Genomic DNA, 8451 nt, shown 5'->3' with positions numbered 1-8451 from the left:
TGTTATGCATGCCTAAGGCCTCTAGCCTTGCGGTGGCCGCGTGGTCCGGAAGGCCCGAGGCTGCCTTTGTGCTTCGTCGGATCATGGTGTTCAATTTGGCTAAGTCCGTGGCTGCGAGTTTGACATATGGTGTCGAGTACCTGGTTCTGCTGGTTATGTATGCCTGCCCAAGTCGAAGCAGATCGCCTTCGCCCATGCCGTGGTGCCGATTAGCCTCCCGGCGAATGAGCTGTAGTGATAGTTGGTCGCCCTCTGGAGTTCCTTTAACATGAGCCCGCAACCCAGCATGTTCTGAAGGTCTCTGCTATTAATGAGCAGACTTGAAAAATTTTTTGTGGCAGAATGCTCCCTAGAGGAGACGTAACAACTTCCAGCGTATAACCAAAATTTGCTATGGGGTCTGGTGAGGGGTTCTTTAAAGGCGAAGCTTAAGCGTCCGCCATCTTTTTTTTTTTTTTTCGTTCCGATTTTCGTTTCGGTTCGAAAACGGTCCAGTTCCGGTTCAACTCCGGAGTAATATGATAACCCCCAGCAACAAAAAGACCGTGGCAAAAAGTCGGCCCGACGTCTCCGGCCGACTGCAAAACGGTTGGCCCGACCTCGGCAACCGAGGGCGGCCCAGCTTTGGGGATTGACATTGGCCTAACGTCGGCCGATCGTCGGCAATCGATGTAGGCCCGACCACTGTGGCCGACTTGGCCGACGGCGTCCCATACGAGGGCCTACCAAGGCTTTAGGTACGTAGTCAGTCGGCCAGCCGTAGGGCCATTCTATTTGGCCAACGCAGCCGAGCGCATGCCACACGCGGGCCAGCCATGGCCCTGACGACAATAATGGTCGGCATTGCACCGGCCCGGTGCTGAAAGCCGACGTTGCTTTTGACGCCCCGAATAATCGTAGCTTTTGCATCATGCATTTACAACAGCATGCGCATCATGCATCATGCTTGTGTGGTGGCCGGCATAGAAGTACCACACGAAAGCGAACGCTTTTTTGTACTTTTCATGCCACATAAATGCCAGGCAAAAGATTCTGATACAGGTCTTTATTTCTTGTAATTGTATATGTACACCGACACGTTCACAAGTTTCAAACACTAGTTCATATTTGGTGGGCTTGAAGCAGGGTACGGCGCCTTCTTTCATTCCGGCCTCCATCCCTGTCAGCTGCTCCAACCAACCAGCGTTTTGCGACTCCAGCCACTGATGCTAGTGAAGCGTCAGGGAACGTGCTCCTCACAGATGCTGCAAGAAAGCGGCACATATAAGAAAGCTGCCCCCGCTTTATAGTTCAGTTGGTGAGTCGCATTCCATTTGAAGAAGTGAAACAATCAAAAAGATCATAAGTCAGATATTCACGAAACATTAAAGAAACGACAACAAAGCAATATTAGGGACGTGCAAATCAGTATCGAATCTGTCAGGAAGAGTGGCTGGACGACACAAATCGTGTAAGTACCGGATAGTTGGTAATTTATATGTCGTTAGCAATAGGGGGAACTGAACACGGAACCATAGCAAAACACGCATACACAGTGGCTACTGTGTCTATAGGTAGCGCGGCTATTTACACCACGATAGGTCTTGTTGCTTCCCGTGAGCACTGTATGAAACAGCCGAGTTGAAACGCTGAGACAAAGAACGCGCCGGAGCCCGGAGCGCGCCAAGCGGCACAAGGAGGTGAATAGGTAAATGTCTGGAGAGGCAAGAGGGGAAGCTTATGGCATGATACATCTACTTGCTGACATGATGGCAACGATGATAGGTCTATGTTTTGCAGAAAACAGTTAGCATCACGGAGGAAGGAAACTAAGGAGAGGCCCTGACGTCACTCTTTGCGAAGCAAAAGTGAAGCCGGAATTTGGCGTTGCTCATGGCGATGCTCCGCCTTTTGGGCCACCCTCCTCTCTTATTTACATCTTTCGCGAAACCACGCCGCGCTGCGCGCGGTGTCGCGCGCGGAGCGCGCGCGCTCGCGCAACATCTGGCAGAGCACGGTGCAGGTAACACAGCGCAACAAGACACGGTGACTAACGCAAACCCGCCCACTCAGCGCCTTTGCCACGGCCCGAAGCCTACCAGAGCAACACGTGTGAGCGCTCAAAACCATAACAACGCCGCCATTGTGGCCCAAAAGGCGTGGCCATACAACAAAAAAAAATAAAGAAGCAGCAAGAAAATGAGAACCTACTACGTCATTTCCGCCACACTTTTCTCCTAGCGCGCGGAGGGGGTAGGGCCTCTCCTTAGTTTCCTTCCTCCGTGGTTAGCATACATGGGTTAAAGCAGAAACAGCATATACAGCATATATTATATGGTGAAGCAAAACAAACTCCTCAAAAGCAGTGGCAAAATATGGACGCCGCAAGTAGAACTCACTTATGACGGCATTATTTTATTAAAGAAAATGCTAATACTGGACGCAGCAAGATACAATAAGCAGCAGCTTGTTTGAATGAAGAAAAAAAAACTAAGCATGCAGTTGGTACCGATGTTCGCAACGTGCACTAGAAAGCTGATTGTTATGCCATATTTCTTACTTATATTCGTGATGGCCATGAGCTTCACGAAGGCGTGCTTCCTCCCCTGCGACCCTTTCCAGCTGAACTGCAGTGCAGCTTCATTTGTAAGTATGCCCTGCAGAATAGTGCTCACGGCACGACCGGTGTCCGTTCCTCCGTATCTGGAAAGAAAGTTCACCTGCACGAACCAGCGCACGTAGAGTTAAACCAGACATCCAAATACGTGGTTATCGTGGTCTGTAAAAAATAATGGCCAGGATAAGAAACGCTCTCGTTTTAAATCTTTTAACCACATAAAACAAATATATCTAGAAACAACGTTCTATGACAGAATGGCATATGGCTGCGGTATTGTATGAATGACAAAAGGAAAATCAACCAAATATTAAACGTGAATACATAGTTTCTCTAAAAAGAAAACACAGCATGTCATTCACCATCTGTTCCATGCGGGAATCTGAAGCTAAATATTCCTCTAAGATACGCTTTAGAGCCGCCCAAGGAAACATGAGGACAGGAAGGATAGGTTTACCGACTTTGGTCGGAATATCAGTGAAAAAAAAAACCATCCAGGCAGCGCGATAAATGAAAACAACACATAGTTGCACAAACAAAATAGCACGCAGACTGCCACGAGACAAATGTATAGGTATACATAACGTCGAGACCGCGGTGACAAAGTATTACACGTAAACTACGAAAATGCAACAAAAGAAAAATTGAGGAAGAACTTACATATGGGCTATCCGCAGGGTTTCACATACGTGTCTTCTTGTCTGATGTTCCTAGATCTACTCTAGTCCACATGCGGTGAAGCGCGCCACACACAATCCATTCTTACCTGCAATGCACCAGACGTATATCATACAGGTATTTACAGTTATGTTTTTTCATCTGTGGGAAGGAACGAAGGCAACTTCTAATTAATTATGACTTTTCCGCAATAATAACCAGACAAGCGTCTTACCCAATTTCTTCCCGAATGGTGATAACAGTTCCGAGCGTAGCAGGTCATTCGCACACTGTGCTTCAATTTAAGCAGTGTCGTTCCAGTGTTTCCTAGAGAAAAATTAACGAGAATACAAGACGAAAAAATAATATTAGAAATATATACATGAAAGTACGTCTCACATTTCCCTGTCCCAACTCTCGAACGCTTGATCCGTTCTCATGTAAAGCCTCTTTTTTTTTTTTCTTCCTGTCAGAAAAAATAAGCCCGAAAGACAAGGAGTTTATCATACGTTGCAAAACCATTTACACAATACAAAGCGACCTTTGTTCACTTGAACTTGAAAAAGACAGTCATGCATTACACAACGTGAAATTAAAATGCCACTTACGAGTACGCATATCTTGAACGGCGAGATACGGCGGCTCCACTGCATGTAAAGGGCTTGCGCTGTTCTTGTCCATGTCACTTTTGTGTAGCTTGCGTTTATATGCGCAGTCCATGATAACAGAAATGCACCAACTAGTCTACCATGAGACGCGGAACGAGCTGGCATCCAGAGCTAGCATTTGGCGGCAACTCACGCACCCGCGCCATTTGGCGGGAACTCGCCTGCGCCCCTGCAAGCAAGCGGCGTTGGCCTGACGAAGAAAAAATAGACAGCAAGGAAAGTCCCGTTTCGCTTTCTCGCCCCGTCCTCGCTGGTGGGAGCTGATGCTGACAGAGAGAATCGCCCGTCCCTGCTTTCCAAGAACCTCTTCATTCCTTCTGGGAGAGGGAGAGGCGACAGCCCAAGACGACCTCGGTTCCCCACACTTTTCCTTTTTTTTCGTTTTTCAGGCGCTTCCTGTGAGCGCGTTGCCGTTTCTTTTTGGTGTGTGTGCTGTGCACGTGCGTGCGTGCGTGTGTGTAATGAAAGTCTGCGTTCTATATTTTGCAGGGATTGGTAGCGCTATACGAATATGTGTATACCTTATGTGAACAATAATTTTGACCTCTTCAACGTGTCGAACAGTACTTTGGGTACTATGTACGTTAGCATGTAGGTTCTGTTTTCTTGTTTGGGAGTATTGTACAAATATCGTATAATCTTGATTGGTTTCCTTTTGTACTTGCTCAGTATTGCATACCTGTTATTACCGGGTGCAATTGTCTTTGTTTTAAAAGTGTCGCTGTAAAGGCTCTGCCAAGCGAAAGGGGGCTGCGGCTTTGTCAATCTGTATCTGACAGCTTTCTCTGCGCCTCTGCTGTCTGTACCTTTACAAGGCAGAAATAAATAATTTGAATTTTAATAAGTATTTATCGTCAAAGCATCACGTCTATATGTGCACGAAGTTCGATAGGTGCATGCATGCATACACAGTCAATACGCTTTCCAGAGAGCTTTGCACGAAAATGGTAGATATGCTTCACGGGAGACGGCGCTTGAAAAAACACTTATGATATACCATGAATTTATTAATTCTTAACTGCTTGATTGTTGAACGTCATTAGTTAATTGAGCGAAAATTGGAAGAATTTGATCTAACTCTAGTTCTTCCCCATCAAATCCACGTCGACAGCAGAAATGCTCTATTTTATGATTTACATTGATTGGCATGCAGCCTTAATTATTCTTAGACGAATCGACAATAGCTAGAAAAATTGCAGATTTTGACATCTCTTCACAATTCGCCTTCGTATAATCGCTTCTTTCACCCTCCCTAGTGAAAACATTCAACTGAAATGTTTCCTAGAACTGTACAGTCCACGAGTCGCCTGCGCTTAGTTCGTTTGACGATTTTTTCTGTGCTGCGACAGGGCCGTTTACAATTAACGCGCCGTTCGCGAACAATTTTGCTTGACTCTTTCTGCAGTTCAGATGACTATTACGAGAACTGTCTAATGCAATATCCACTTGATTAAATTTTGTTCCCCGTTAAATAGTTATTTTCTCGATAGTTTAACTACAAAAGAAGAAAGCAATAATGAACGACACAATAGTGTTGCAAACATATCCGTTTTTGAAGTATTGAAATCTTGTGCTTTTTGGTAAAGCAAATGTAATACTTACGCGATATGTCTTCTTCTTGCGACTTGCACACTGGTCTCCACGTACTCTTGCTCTCATAATAGTGGTCGTTGCATGCGCACCCGCATATATGGCGAAAATAAATTTGATTCTGATTTCATTATTCACTCTAATTACTAGAGTTCTATCAGTCCAGAACAAAACGCAGAACCATCCTTTAGCCGGAAGGTGATCTAACTGCCAGATGAACTGTCACTGACGTCTGTATGTGATGGTTGCTGTTTTTCCCCGTGTGATGAACCGCCGTCATCGCTTTTGTATAGCTGGTATATATTCCGTCATTATATATATTCGTCCTTCAACATTTGTTACGCAAAAGCAACAACAACAAAAAATTGCTGCCTCTCACTTCTTCAAAGGACTGCGCAGCCTGTCGGAACGCACTGGCGCGTGTGAACGCATGGCCTGAAGGTTCAATTTCAAAGTGTTGTTCAATTGCTGCCTGAACCACTCGTGAAGACCTTTCGCGCCCCGTTACTTTATTATGCTAGCTTTTCTTGTGACCGATGACAAGACATTAAATTTGGCGGCCTCTGCAAGACTAAGCTGCATCAACACAGCTTCTTAAATATACGAATTGGCTCAGCGGCTGTCGGACAGTGTGCATGGTCCCTTGTGGCACGTCACTAAAAAACCAATTAAACGCTTAGCGTATATGCACAATATGATGCGACCACTAATATAACATGAGAGGGGACTTTCGGTCTCACAAAAAAAAACGATATATATATATATATATATATATATATATATATATATATATATATATATATATATATATATATATATATATATATATATATATATATATATATATATATATATTACACGAAGTGCGCATGCGCACAAGCATGATGCATGATGCATGCGCATCATGCATCATGCTTGTGTGGTGGCCGGCATAGAAGTACCACACGAAAGTGAACGCTTTTTTGTACTTTTCATGCCACATAAATGCCAGGCAAAAGATTCTGATACAGGTCTTTATTTCTTGTAATTGTATATGTACACCGACACGTTCACAAGTTTCAAACACTAGTTCATATTTGGTGGGCTTGAAGCAGGGTCACGGCGCCTTCTTGATACCTGATAATATTTTTTTCACTGGCCTCTTTCTATAAGAAGGACGAACATTCTAGGCAGCGAAAAAAGTATGAGACACATTTCATCCTGGGGTAAATCTTTTATTCATAATATTCATTCCCAGAAAATATGATACAATGAAACGTTGATGCTTAAAAGCAAAACTTAAAGTTAAAGCGTTTTCAGATCACTGAGAAAGCGTAAGTCTTTATACGAGTTTGGTTTAAATGCGCAACGCAGTAAACAAATCCTTTAATGTAGTTTGCACCCATGATATTTCTTTGCTTGTTCTTGGCTTTAAGTTGGTTGCACTAAAATTGGCCATATGCCGCCGGATATGTTACATATTGCATACCATTAAGGCATATGCACATCACTAGTGCCTTTTCTAGGGATGTGTCATCGCTCATCTCAGCGTTTTCCTGCTGACGGCCGCATATGAGGAGCCTTGTTTCCCCCCAGACACTGCATGACCTTATAAGGTCGCTTAGCGCTATCTGAAAAAAAGAAAAAAATTCTTTATACGCAAAGTATAATACTTTAGAGATGAAAATATGTTTCCTTTAGGCTAAATGTGTTTAAACTAGTACCTCTTGCTTTTTCACTGCTTTAACATTGATTGCACTTCTGAGATTTCTCCTACTGACTGCTCTTAAAATGTTGCGGTCCGGAAGTTTTAGAATTTGGGGATATGGGAAAAATGGTCAAATCACCGCATTAACGAGAGTATGCATTGCAAGCCTGCTTCTGAAGCGACGAATGAAGGCTCAGAAAATTTCAGTATTTTTGATAAGATCAGAAGGAACATTTTCAATTTTGTTCATTTTTATCAATCCTACTTCCAAACATTTATTTGCTTTCAAATGGGACCTGAAAAACAAAATAATGATGTGCAAAACGCAATTAGGTGAGTCACATAGCTGCAACTGATATTATTCCATTATACTCTTGATAAAAATAAAGTTTAAAAGTTCGAACACAAGTGGCAACGCTTTTGATAGAAGCTTTCATTATAGAAGCAAAAATGAGCTATAAAACGCAGTTACGCTTAATTCTAAACCCAATGGAGATGGAAATTCTGACAAGAATGGCATTCTACGTGAACTTATCACACGTGAACTTTCACTGTGGACATAGACATGTTTGCAGCTGGAAATCAAGAGCTGCAACGGGCAGAGTACGTTCGTGTTCATCGAACACAGTCACACTTCCTCTTTTTAAAGCTAAAAATGTAAAATATGCAGAGCTACACAAGATAGATATCCTAATGCAGAGTGCAATTGAGGTTACAAATTAAGTAGCGCGTGTGGTTGCAACCTCGCATGCAGCGCTTCGGAGATGCAGGTTACTGTCAGTCGACAAATAGCTCACAAAATTATGAATTTTCACATTATAGGCCGCAGTATACTATGAGCGGCATACGCGGCAACTACACGGCATACACGGCACACCACATCGATGCGTCACTAACAGAGTTCTAAACCATGAGAAGAAGCACAGTGCAAAATGCAGTGACAACTCCAAGCTCGCCACCCTTGCCCGAGGCGAAATGGCAGCGGGCACAGAGAGAACGGTGAGTTGGCGAAGATAAATTAAAAACAATAGAAATGGTGTGAATTTGGTACTTCAGCGCAATTAGCTGAACAATTCAGAAAAATCCAACAGCCCGGTGTTAAAACTTGTTAAACAAGCACGATGATGACTGCTATCTATTTCGATCAACGCTACTGCTCGCTTTTCAATAAATTCACCATTACGGCAAATTTTGCACCACACATCATACAAGCACATACCGGAAATCATGACCAATTGGCAGTCAGCCGCTAT

At 43.7% G+C, this 8451-nt stretch overlaps 1 long non-coding RNA gene across 5 annotated transcripts; it reads right to left on the bottom strand.

Moving 5' to 3' along the window:
* Nucleotides 1-1030: 1030 nt before the first annotated feature.
* LOC140213875 (uncharacterized) lies at nucleotides 1031-4339 on the bottom strand. Of its 5 annotated transcripts, none has more exons than XR_011890867.1 (4): nucleotides 3862-4338; nucleotides 3489-3719; nucleotides 3257-3415; nucleotides 1031-1244 (listed from the first exon to the last, which is right to left on the bottom strand). It is a non-coding gene; the product is annotated as an uncharacterized lncRNA (long non-coding RNA). The 5 variants fall into 5 exon arrangements; XR_011890863.1 differs by lacking the exon at nucleotides 1031-1244 and adding an exon at nucleotides 2448-2699; XR_011890864.1 differs by lacking the exon at nucleotides 1031-1244 and adding an exon at nucleotides 2448-2682.
* Nucleotides 4340-8451: the final 4112 nt, after the last annotated feature.

Source organism: Dermacentor andersoni, chromosome 1, assembly GCF_023375885.2.
Source record: "Dermacentor andersoni chromosome 1, qqDerAnde1_hic_scaffold, whole genome shotgun sequence".
In the NCBI taxonomy this organism is placed as follows: Eukaryota; Metazoa; Arthropoda; class Arachnida; order Ixodida; family Ixodidae; genus Dermacentor; species Dermacentor andersoni.
This window is presented reverse-complemented; position numbering and strand designations above follow the sequence as displayed.